Source organism: Maniola hyperantus, chromosome 25 (genome assembly GCF_902806685.2).
Source record: "Maniola hyperantus chromosome 25, iAphHyp1.2, whole genome shotgun sequence".
Lineage (NCBI taxonomy): Eukaryota > Metazoa > Arthropoda > Insecta > Lepidoptera > Nymphalidae > Maniola > Maniola hyperantus.
Genome location: NC_048560.1, coordinates 2,144,482 through 2,157,328, shown reverse-complemented (window position 1 = coordinate 2,157,328; position 12,847 = coordinate 2,144,482).

Here is a 12,847-nt window from a genome sequence, read left to right as displayed (position 1 = left end):
ATATAAAAGGAAAAGGTGACTGACTGACTGACTGACTGATCTATCAACACACAGCTCAAACTACTGGATGGATCGGGCTAAAATTTGGCCTGCAGATAGCAATTATATAGCTGCCAAGCGCACAAACGTGTCTATCCTTTCGCAACTCGGAATCACTGCTCGACTCTCCTCCATGTTACCCACGATTGCTCTCATATTTCGGCCACATCATACGGCGGGGGGATGACAGCTTAGAAAAGCTCATAGTGACGGGCAACACTGAGGGCAAAAGACCGAGAGGCCGCTCACCAACTAGGTGGTCCGACCAGGTAAAGGAGTCCAGCAGGTGTGGATGTTATCACATTGCGAAAATGACCAACAGAAGCCGGTGGAAACAGATACTTAATCCATTCGAGGGCAGGTTGCCAGGACCACGATCTTCAGCAATGAAGGAACGACCGGAGAGAGAGATAGCTATTATGATGTAGGCATCGGCTAAGAAAGGATTTTTGAAAATTCAACCCCTACGGGGGTGAAATAGGGGTTTGAAATTTGTGTAGTCCACGTGGACGAAGTCGCGAGCATAAGCTAGTTATAATAAACGAAAAGCTGACTGATTGAGCTATCAACGCACAGCTGCACAAAGCACAAAGGCCCTAAGGGCGTTTGTGCACTCATTCGTATTCGGTTCGTATCCGTGATTCTTTGAAGTGGCCGTCTCATTCGATTCGTATTTATACGGAATCCGTGATTTCACGGATGAGTGCACAAACGCCCTATCTATAGGGATAAAATAGGAGTCTGTGTAGTCCATGCGATCGAAGTCGCGGGCATAAGCTAGTAAGTAACAAATTTATTTATTTTTCAAATAATTAGGTGCTTAATTGTTTTTTAATATCTATTTTTAATTAAGATACAAATGAAGTCTAAGATGGAAGCGGGCTAACCTAGAAGGATAACATCGTGAGGAAACCTGCATGCCTGAGAGTTCTCCATAATGTTCTCAAAGAGCCTCGATAGCTCAACGGTTAAAGGAGCGGACTGAAACTCGAAAGGTCGCCGGTTCAAACCCCACCCGTTGCACTATTGTCGTACCTACTCTAATAGTCAGCATGATAAACTTAGCTAATATTTTTTTAGAAAAAAAAGATGTGAAGCCTGCCAATCCGAACTGACAGTGGCAGACTGATGACCCATGCTCAGTAGTGGACCGGCGATGGGTATGATGTATGTAAACTGAAGTAGCACCCTGTAGAGGCGTGTGACACCGGTGTAGTTAGCGTTTCCGTGGGGCTTCCCGGCGGGCTTCGTCTACTATCGAGCGGCTAGCGGGCTGCGGGGTGCTGCAGGGTGCTGCGGGGTGCTGCGGGCCCGACATCGACACTGCCCAGCTTGTCTATGCTAACTTAATTACTACACTCGTCTTGAAACATTAAATAAATAGTAGGTACGCGACAGGTCGAAATGGCAATCAGGGAGAGAATGCCCTGCACACCGGCACAGCCCCCGCGTTAACCCAGTACGGTACCCCATACCCCGATTGCCACATTGCCGTTGATAGATCGGTCAGTCACTCAGTCAGTCTGACGGACTGACTGACTGATTTATCAACGCACAGCTCAAACTGGACGGATCGGGCTGAAATTTGGCATGTAGATAGCTCTATTGTGACGTAGGCATCCGCTAAGAAAGGATTTTTGAAAATTAAACCCCTAAGGGGGTGAAATAGAGGTTTGAAATTTGTGTAGTCCACGCGGACGAAGTCGCCAGCATATAAAATGAAAAAAATGAAAAAAAATGAAAATCTTTTTTATTCGTATAAACTTTTACAAGTGCTTACGAATAGTCCGATGCATCTACCACTGGTTCGGAATGCCTTTCCTGCCGAGAAGAACCAGCAAGAAACTCGGCGGTTGCTCTTTTCAAATATTTGATATAGGTACAAAATTATGCCATGTATAAAATAGTATTTGCAGTGTGCGTTGCTGGAACGAGCTGCAGGTCAAATCGACGCTCTTTTATCATTTAGATAATCTTCAATTGTGTAATATGCTTTTTTCAGGAGCATATTTTTAATAGATTTTTTAAACTTGTGCAAAGGTAAGTCCAAAATAGTTTGCGGGATTTTATTATAAAAGGTAATACCAATACCCATAAATGACTTTTGGACTTTCCTGAGGCGGAAGGCAGGAGCTGCAAGTTTGTTTCTGTTTCTAGTTAGCCTATTGTGTAGATCACCAATTTTCTTGTAACTAAGAATATAGGTACATAACACTACATACTTACACATTTTTTTCAATAATTATTTAGCGTACCTACTGTCCGTCTTTAAATAAAAGAATTAATTTTATTTGAAATCAAAATAAAGTTGCTCAATAATTTTTAATTGTAATTCCTACCCACGTTAACATTCCGAAGTGTATGTCACCCAGTGTGGAAGCCATGTCCACAAACAATACCATTATGCCTATGGCCTGTACAAATAAACAACCTTTGCCTGCCAGCCGGGTACTGTGGCCCGAAATTAGAAAAAAATAAAAACTCCACCATAGACACCGCGGCGCGTTCGATTTTTGAATCGAAAGTGGAGCAGTTGCAGGGCTGTCAAACCTCATTCAGGCTCTACAAAACAAACGTACAAAAAGTGGTAATAGCCTAGCGGTTATGACATCAGTCAGTCAGTCAGTCTTAGCCTCTTTGGGGGGGGGGGGGGGGGGGGTCTGGGGTTCGATGCCGGACACGTACCTCTACATTTTGTGAAATTTAAATTTAATTTAATTTTTCGCAATTTGTAAACTTATACGACAAAGTAGGCTTATGGCATTCAAATTCCGCCCCTAGCAATTTCATCGTTTAAAAAATTAGTCAAAATAATGAGTTTGACGTGAGCTACTCACAAATTAGTCATTATTTTGAATAATTTCTCAAACTGGACACTTTCAAGTAAAGATTTTTATATAAACCTGTGAAGATGATATTGCTAGGGGCGAGATATATCATAAGTCTCCTTTGTCGCATTAGTTTACAAATTGTGAATAACCAAATTAAATTTGAATTTCGCGGGCAGACCCCTGTCTTGGGCCTTCATCTATTTAATAGATATTTATGTACTTATTTGGCCCTATCTGTCTAGACAGATAGATAATAATTAACTATGTACATACCTATTATATCTAATAATTATTTACTTACGCCCGCAGTCGGGTAAAAAATATGAAAATTAAATTGCTAGATAAGTGCTTACCCTGGCAATAGACAAGAAGTGACGCATCAGAAAAAGCGCGCACAAAATATTTTGATATTTGACAACTGTCACGCTGGCTTTGATCGATATCTGTATACTTATTTGGAACACAAGTTCTACCGATTCACGCTAGCAGCCATTGACTTACATATTACTTCGTGTGGACAGGGCTATTGTACAAACAAAATGGCACCGACTCAGTGGTGCTTTAGCACCAATGCAACCTCAGTGACGTCTGGATTTCAAACGGGTCGTTCATTAGTATCTAAGAGGTGGCGCTGATTTATTTGGGTCCAAAACCGTGAAAAATTTTGCTCGCTTGACCATATCTTGTCATTTATATCGATGCTAGCAGCATACGATTTCATTGTTAGCATTTTATCTAGATTTAGAATGCGTAATGGATTAAAAAATGGTAGCTACCTTTTGTGTTTCTGGTTCACGTGCTAGCTTATCTAAGTATAATTATGTGTCCAAGGTAGTGGGTTCGATTACCGTGACGACTCCTGGGCATCCCGGCAATGTGAAAGCTTGCTCCAGCAATTTTTAGACAGCTACAATGTCACGATCGCAATCCCCTCTGATTGGTTGACGCTCGCTCACTAATGGCTACAATGCATTGTTGCAACTCGAATAGCCCAAATTCAGCCAATCAGAACAATAGGCTACTTAACTCATATCTAATTTCGTCCAATAAATGATTATTTATTATAGTATTTTGCTTAAGACAACGAAACATATCAAAAAAAAATTTTAAAAACGCAGGATGGATATATAAAACCAATTTAAAAAAATACAGTTTTTATTTTTATTTGAAACGCAGAAAACGCTGTCAGCCATGATGTGACGTCATTAAATATGTAAACAAAGAAATGTCATCCCTATGTCACGCGGGGACTAACGTAGTATCGATATATATAAAATTTAAAATTCCTGACTAACTTATATATCAACGCACAGCCTAAACATCTAAACAGCTGGTCCTAGATACATGAAATTTGGTGGGTGTGTTCTTTGTAGGTAAAGAGAAGGTATCCACTAGGAAAGGATTTTTTGAAATTCCACCCCTGAGTGGGTTAAATGGGGGTTTGAAATTTATGAAGTCCACGCGGGCGAAGTCACGAGCATAAGCTAGTTTTTATATATTTCTAAAAACTCATAGTAAACGTAAAAAAATATCGTTTTCTCTTTATAAATTGAATAAGTTATTAAGTAAGACTTACAACAAACTGATCTTTGCAAAAATAAATTTGGGTTGAAGTCTTTGTCATATAGGATCCCTTTAAGCAAGTCTTCGCGTGTTACGTATATTTATTTCACTGGGCACTCTAATCCACAACTTTCCTGTGGTCTTTATCGATGCGTTTTTTACATTCTCGGATGATACAATAACGATAATTACTATATTTTTCATGTAAACTAGTATAGAAGTCATGTTTATTAAACTTTGGGAGGTTATGCTGTTGTTTACAAATGCATGACGTCAGAGCACAGATAATCTATGGGCCAAACATGGCCGACAGTGTTTTCACCTGTCTAAGAAAAATATATTTTTAAATTAAAGTTTTACGGTTTTTAGGGCGCAAAAAAATATAGTGTTAATTTTTTTGATCTAATAGGACAAATATTAACCATTTAAGACCAACTTAAAAAAAGTGTCAACTAGCCTATTGAGATTGTAACAATAATTGATGCAGGTTTTACGAAATCGCCCTACTGTATTTTGGTAACACTTTACCTGAGTAGGTGCGATAGGTATTCTACAATTAGCTCGCATTCCAGCTCTCCTATTACAGCTTTTTTCCATGAAGTAACGCGATGCACCTAAGAGCCTTCCTTTAAAAGGATTACCCGCGCGTCACCCGACACGCGGAGAGAGAAAAAAGAGAATAATTGTCCGGATTAGCTCGCGCAGCCAAAGTGTTAATATTGGACCAAGGGACATAGATGGAGGTCCACGAAACCCAAGATATTACATAAAGTTAAGCTTTTACGCCACTGGCTGTGCCCGCGGCTCCGCTCGCGTGGTCTCAGTGTATTAGGTACCTATCGATGGCGGTCGCCTTGCGCCTCCAGTACCTACTCTGCGCCCGGGAGCACCGCACCCGTTGAACCCTCGGGTAAAGACGGCCCTGCTTATTAGTAAAAGTCTATAAAAAGGAAAAGCTGACTGATCTATCAACGCACAGCTCAAACTACTAGACGGATCCGACTGAAATTTGGCATGCAGATAGCTACTATGACACAGATCAAATTACGGATCGGCTATTATGACTTAGACAACCGCTAAGAAAAGATTTTTGAAAATTCAATGCTGGTTCATCTCGGTAGGAAAGGCATTCCGAACCAGTGGTAGATAGATGCATGGTAGATGATAGATAGATTCAAAACAATTGTAAAAGTTTAATTGAATATTTTTTTTAAGACGATATTACCTATGCTGAAGCCTCGAATAAACATTTTTCTATTCTATTCCTTTCTAAATTCCTGAAATACTTAGATACATATTATCTAGCTTTTCAGTATATCATTGACACGCGGCGTCTAATTTGACATCTCGCTGGTCGAATATCGAAAACCATTGGGTCGTCGAAAAAAAATTAAAGAAAAAAAATATATTTGACATGTGTGTCACATTTTCATTCACGTTTGACATTTGGTTCGCTCGGTTCAGATGACAGGGTGGGCTTAACATGAAATTCGAATTTCGACAAAAATTTTGATTAGATTTTTTTTTGTTATTAATAAATTAAGTATTGTTTGACGTTTCGTGATAGAGAGAGAGCCAGCGCGTGCCAGACCTTCGTTATTTTATAAAAGCTGAATGTTTCTCTGCGTGTTGCATTTGCATCATGCTGATGCAGTAGCCCCTTCAGTTCAAACAAGACATCGCATTTTTGTTTTTAGTACTTTCTAGTTCGTTGTTTTAAGGTTATACCCAGTTTTAATTTTTAATTTTTAACATTTTGTTAAGTATAGTTAACTATTATATTTATATACTTATAGGTAGATATTTTTTTTTCTTGTATTGTTTTGTGAGCTGAATAAACCTTTATTTATTTAAGTATTTATTTTATTGTCCCTAGCCCAAACCAATTTAAACTTTAAGGGTGTCTGGCAGGGAGTGCCATGACACTAAGTGTATGGCAACTCATGACGTGATTTCTTCTTCTTCTTTTCTTGCTTAGTGGCTTTTTGTAGTGACAGACCAGCACAATGCACTTCGCCAATGTCAAGTAGCTCGAGGGAGGAGATTGGTACCTAAGTATTTAAAAAAATGACAATGTGGCTAATTCCATTGTACACAATCTCTAAACTAAACTAAAATGGCATGTCTAAATCTAATGCTATCCCTTTCATAATGTTGCTTGGGGAAAAGGATGGCACTAAATTTAGACCTGTTAATTTAGTTTAGTTTAGAGATTGTGTACATGAGAATCGGCCCCACTGTATACTTTGACGTAAGATTTTTACACCTTTGTAACCTGTTATCGGCCAAAGGCCAAAGCCACCAGGATCCGAACTTCATGGTTGCGGATCGTTCCTCCCTGTGTTGGGGACAATATGCAGCTTTCAGCGTTTATAAAATAACGAAGGACTGGCCCTCGCGGGCTCTTACTCCACTCAACCTGTTCGGGGATTTTAAGGTGTCAATTCTCAAGTAGTTATTTTAGTGTTATTCTAATTTCTAATAAACTAAGTTGGTAGGTATGCATAATGTAGGTACCTAAGATTATAACAAAGTCTTCTTTTTTTATTAAAATATTCCCGCGACTTCGTTCGCGCATATTTAAGTTTTTAAAATTCCCGTGGGAAATCTTTGATTTTCCGAGATAAAGAGTAGCCTATGTCACTCTCCAGGTCTTTGACTATAACCATGCAAAAAATCACGTCAATCCGTTGCACCGTTGCGACGTGATTGAATGGCAAACCAACAAACAAACACACTTTCGCATTTATAATAAAGGTACTGATAATCTATGCCCTATGGTCCCTATGGTGGTGAATATTGTGGTGAATTATTAATATTCACTACAGAGTACTATGTAGGTACATCGGGATAAAAAGTAGCCTATGTCACTCTCCAGGTCTTTATCTATACCCATGCAAAAATCACGTCAATCCCTTGCACCGTTGCGACGTGATGGAAGGACAAACCAACACACTTTCGCATTTATAATAAGGGTACTGATAATCCACAATATTCACCACCCTATGGTGGTGAATATTGTGGTGAATTATTAATATTCACCACAGAGTACCTACCTACTACGTACATGGGGTGTTCGCGGAGTACCTACAGTATGCTGAATTTGGAATTTCATTTCATGAGATCCTGTAGGGCGATTTCGTAAAATCCTGCATCAATCATTATTACAATCTCAATTGTTGTGATTGGCTGAATTCGTGCTATTCTTGTTGCAACAATGCATTGTAGCCAATAGTGAGTGAGCGTCAACGAAAGCTAATTGCGATCGTGATATTGTAGCTGTCATTCTACCGCAATCGCGCTGCTGTAGGGCGATTGTCTAAAACCTGCATCAATCATTATTACAATCTCAATTGTTCTGATTGGCTGAATTTCTGCGATTCTTGTTGCAACAATACATTGTGGCCAATAGTGAGCGAGCATTAACCAATCAGAGATGATTACGATCGTGACATTGTAGCTGTCAAACAACCGCGGTAGGGCCACAGGTCTACCTACACCTACCGAAGGGTTTGTTTAGCCCGCGCGGCGCTTCTAACACTTGAGCATTAAAAGCCAAACAAAGGCCTCAAGCAGAAGAAGCGCCGGAATAAACTAGGTATGTCATGTATGGCAAGTACCTATTTACTTACCTATACCTACCTACTTACCCACATAATTGTTTTGCAGAGTCTATGTTCGATTTTGGACGTACATTAGGTTCAAAAAGCTTCTATAATCGCGTAGTTATAGCGAAATACGTAGTAGTAGGTACATACAAATTTTTTGGAAATCCCTTAGGAAATTAAAAAAATGATCTTAACGAAAAAAAAATTAAACTTTTTTCAAATTTTGTTATGAACCTTGCGACTTGTCCACCCGCGTCAAATCTAAAAATGGCATCCCAAGAGGAACATTCATTGTAATAATTTCCGCCAAATCATTGATCGACGATAAATAGATCGATAAAATGTGATTCACACGCTAGATCCCTACAGGTGGCAGCACTTGTGCGCAATGACGATGACGTTTGAATCGATCGAATCACGCCTTTTGAATTTGTCAAATGGAATCCTTTTTTGAATTTCGATCATAGACAATTTTACATTTTTTGTTTGTATTATGATTCAGTGTGGCCAACGTCTAAAATGCGTTTGTCGTGTAATCCTCTGGGGATATGGATTATTAATTCTTTTTTATCAATTACTTTTTTAATGTCCCCGGTGGCGTGGGATATGGGTACGGGCATATTTGGTACCTTATTATTTTCTTTTTTATCGGCGTGATCACCGATAAAAAAGGATATAATGAGGCACAGGTATATGTGATATTACTAATAACTACTTAATAACAGTATTGGTGATTAGGGTGGGCGCATGTCAAACACGTCAGTCAAAATTGAATCTTTTCAGAGTAACCGACGTCTGACACAGCATAGCTCAACGGGTTTCGATGCTGAAATAGCGATAGGCAGCGAAAAATCGATCGTTTGGGTCCCAAAATGCTAGAAAGGCGACCTCACACCGGAAAACGCAGCGTTCAAAGACCAGTACCACCATCAAGCGAGTCGCAGGGAGCCGCTAGATGGCAGCAACGTAAGACCGTTGGCGTGTGGAAGTGCCTACAAGAGACATAGGTATTAAGTTCAGCTGTGGACGTCTATCGGTTGATGATGATGATGATTCATGTCACACACGTGACACGTCAGTCATTATTAGATCTAGTTTCAAACCCACTAATATAGTAAGTCCGTTTCAAACCAATCAAACTAAGATCGATACTGCAGTTTTGGCTTCATACTAAAAAAATTTGGGGTTAGGCTGTGCGTTGATATATCAGTCAGTCAGTCACCTTTTCCTTTTATTTAATATGTGACATCCATTTCATGGGTAAAACTTAAACCAAAATGTTTCTGGTTTAAGTTTTACCTAATTGTAGCTTGCTTACAAAATAAAAATAAAAATCAATTTGTTTTCGTCACATCAAAAAAACTTAAATGCTCGCAATTAAGTAGGTATAGAGTGTGAAGGAAACATTCACACCTCCGAAACTTACCTATTTGTTGTCATAGATAGATGATAAATAAAGGAAGTAGAAATCAGGCGAGGTTCGAGTCGAAACTTATAATGTGTTCCGTATAAATAAAGCCTAGCCCTCATCAAATCAACCGATAGACGTCCGCAGCTGGACTGACTGGACATAGCTCTTTTGTAGGGACCTATGACCACACGCCGCGGTCTCGCGCCGCCGCCGCTCTTCAACGACTCTCTGCGAGTTGTTCGATGCCATCTGTCCACCTAGTGGAGGGGTCTTCCAACGCTGCGTTTTCCGGTCCGAGGTTTTCAGTCTAGTAGGTACCTTTTGACCCCAATGTGTATCGAGTTTTCAAACTATGTGCCATGTCCATTGCCTCTTCAGCTTCACTGAACCCGTTGAACTTTGTCGGTTACTTTGATTCTCCTACGGATCTCCTCATTTCTGATTTGATCACGTAGAGAAATTCCAAGCATAGCTCTCTGAGTGACTCTGAACTTTCTTATGAGGCCTGGAGCGAGTAAAATCCAAGCTTTTTTATCATACCTATACGTAATCTTCGATCATATTATATCTATTTCCATATTCTTTTTTAGGAGCATATTAATTTTAATAGATTTTTTTAAACTTGTGTACTGTACCTACCTACTTACCTATAGTATCGAGATGGCAATCGGAGTATGAGGCGGGAGGACGCCCCCGCACACCCGCACGTCACCCGCGCTATCCCGCACCGGATTATAGCTGGGGCTGTGCGGGAGTGCAAGACATCCTCAGCCCGATTGCCATCTCGACCTGACGTGTACCATACCTATTTAAAGGCAAGTCTAAAATTGAGTGAGGTATAGGTAAGCAATTTGTAAAGGCGTCAGCTATTTGTCTAGGGATCTCTAAAAAACGTGGGAACGTGTCTACCGGCCTTTACCTTACGTCAAATGCCCTTTGTCCGAAATGTGTAGAATGCAGTTCCGTTTTTGAATGAACTTTTTTTTAATTTTTTTCTAACTAGGTACCTATAACCTATGTCCGTGTGCACAGGTGTATTTGTGCATTCGTGATGATTAATTTGTTTGTAGCAAATTATTACTTCCTACATCCATGGTTTGTAGATTTGCATATCTGTTTTTAGCAGTAAGGCCAACATTAGAACATAAGATTTTGTGAATTTAAGAAAAAAAAGTGATAAGACTAGCTTTAAGTTTTATTGTAATATTTTTATTAAAAATCTCTAACAGTAAGTGTCAAAAAAAAAAAAGTTGGGTATGTATTGTGCGTAAAAAGGACTCGCCTCGCATTTATAATATTAGTAGAATAGAATAATACTTCAAAAGTAGATGTTTTTAAAATCAGCAATATCACAAAAATTCAGTATCCTCAGTTTGTTTTTCTAACCCATTTCTCTATAATCTAGAGTTTCTATCGGTTCATTTTTATAGAATCTGCATCCCAAACTAATCGTAAGTAGAACCAGTTTTAAGTTGATTCACTATTAGTTTACTTATTAATAATATCTTTGACTACAAACAAACGGAATTTTTTAAAAGAGTTGCCATGTTTCATGATTCACAATAAACTTTAATTAAAAAAGGAAAAAGGTGGCTCAAAATGAAGCAAAATCACCGAAACGATTTCAGTGAAGTAATGAAATAATACTTTATTTCGCTTTTACCACTTACCTATCAGACTTTTGTAGAATAAGTACTTACTTAAGAACGTAAGTAAGTATATTCTTGGAAATATCTTTCAAATCAACATTAAGTACGAAGTATTTTACTTTACATTTACACTTTTATTGTAGTGCTGCAATGGCTTCTAGAGTTCTAAATTTAAACTCGCACCCGTAGCGTTGGCGGCGGAATAACCATAAACAACTTTATTTTTTTTAACCCACCGCGGCCGAGGCTGCCCCGCCATTGTGCCGGTATCCTGCCTCTTTCAGCCGAACCTTTTTAAGGAAGAAATTTATTATGTATACTTTCGGCCATGACCAGTAGCCGTTTTTAATTGTGAATTATGGGGGTTATCTCTTTTATTTGTTTTTTTCTTACATTTCCTGGCCGATCGGAAGGTTTTGTGTTATTATAGATCTGTGATTTTTTTAATAATTGGATTAGGTACGGTATTTTAGAGTGATAGGGAATTTAATGTTGGCAACAATGTAACGGATGCGCTTCCTTATACAAAATGCTTGTCGGACAGGAAATATATAAAACGAGATTAACCTTGTGTTGCATTGTAGAATTTGTAGACTTTTTAAAGGAATCTTGATATCTGTTTGTTGGCGATAAATATTAATTTTTAGCTTTACAGATCAGATCTATAATAAATTGTAAAATTAAGTAAGTAATAAACATTTCAGTAACTACATGTAAGTAGGTAAAAAATACCTTGCCATAAATAGATAATAGGTACCTATTGTTTTCGGTTTTGTTAGAGTTTTGTAGATAGTATTTTCAAGAAATAGCATGAATTTTATGCTACCAAATTAATAAATGGTTAGGTACCTACCTAGGTACCTACTTATTTTATTAGTTAGGTAATAGGTATTAGTTACTAAGTTATAGATAGATATATAAACACCAGTTATTGCACACAACATGAAATAACCGAGACAAAACAACTCTTTCTTTTTAATTTTTGGAAAAAAAACAAAACTAGGTACTTATTTTCCAAAGACAATTTTAACTTTCAGGTCGTGCAGGATTATGCATGGCACATTACACGGCTATAAATAAAAAAGGGGACAATCTTTCCGAACGTTTCCTTCAAGGGTTCAAAAAATTCCTTGAAAGACGTCCCAATTAAATACTATTTTGCTCGCATCTGGTGCAGATTAGCGAAAAAAGGTTCGCGAAAAGGTAAAAAAGTTACCAATATAGGTAGGTAGTAGGTACTACCCGACAAAATTATAATCGGCAATGGAGCGTGCTTCTTTAATCCATCTGATATTTTTTCGCGTTCGGAAATTTTTATTTTTTTTCAAACCCGAACGCGGCTTTATGTCGTCGGTCCTTTGCCATCTTTTTGAAGCGTGAAGAAAAAAACATTGTTTGATAAATAGCAAGTTTTATGATGATCATCTCAAACCATCGTCGGTCCTCCTACTGACCACGGGTATATCCTCTCTGAATGAGAATGGTGTACCTACTTACATAGGTAGAAAAACACAACTCCCCTTTATTTAGTCGGTTAAAAAGTAGCCTATATTAGTAGCCTTGGTTAACCCTCTACTTGTCTGTGAAAGTCCATCAAATAGGTTCAGCCGTTCCGAAGATTAGCAGATTCAAAACAGACAGACAAGCAGACAAAAATTTTAAAAATGTGCGATTCTGTTATATTATAACCATAAACGAATAGGTATATCGAAATATCGAAAGCGCTTGTAAAAAGTCTACTTGAAT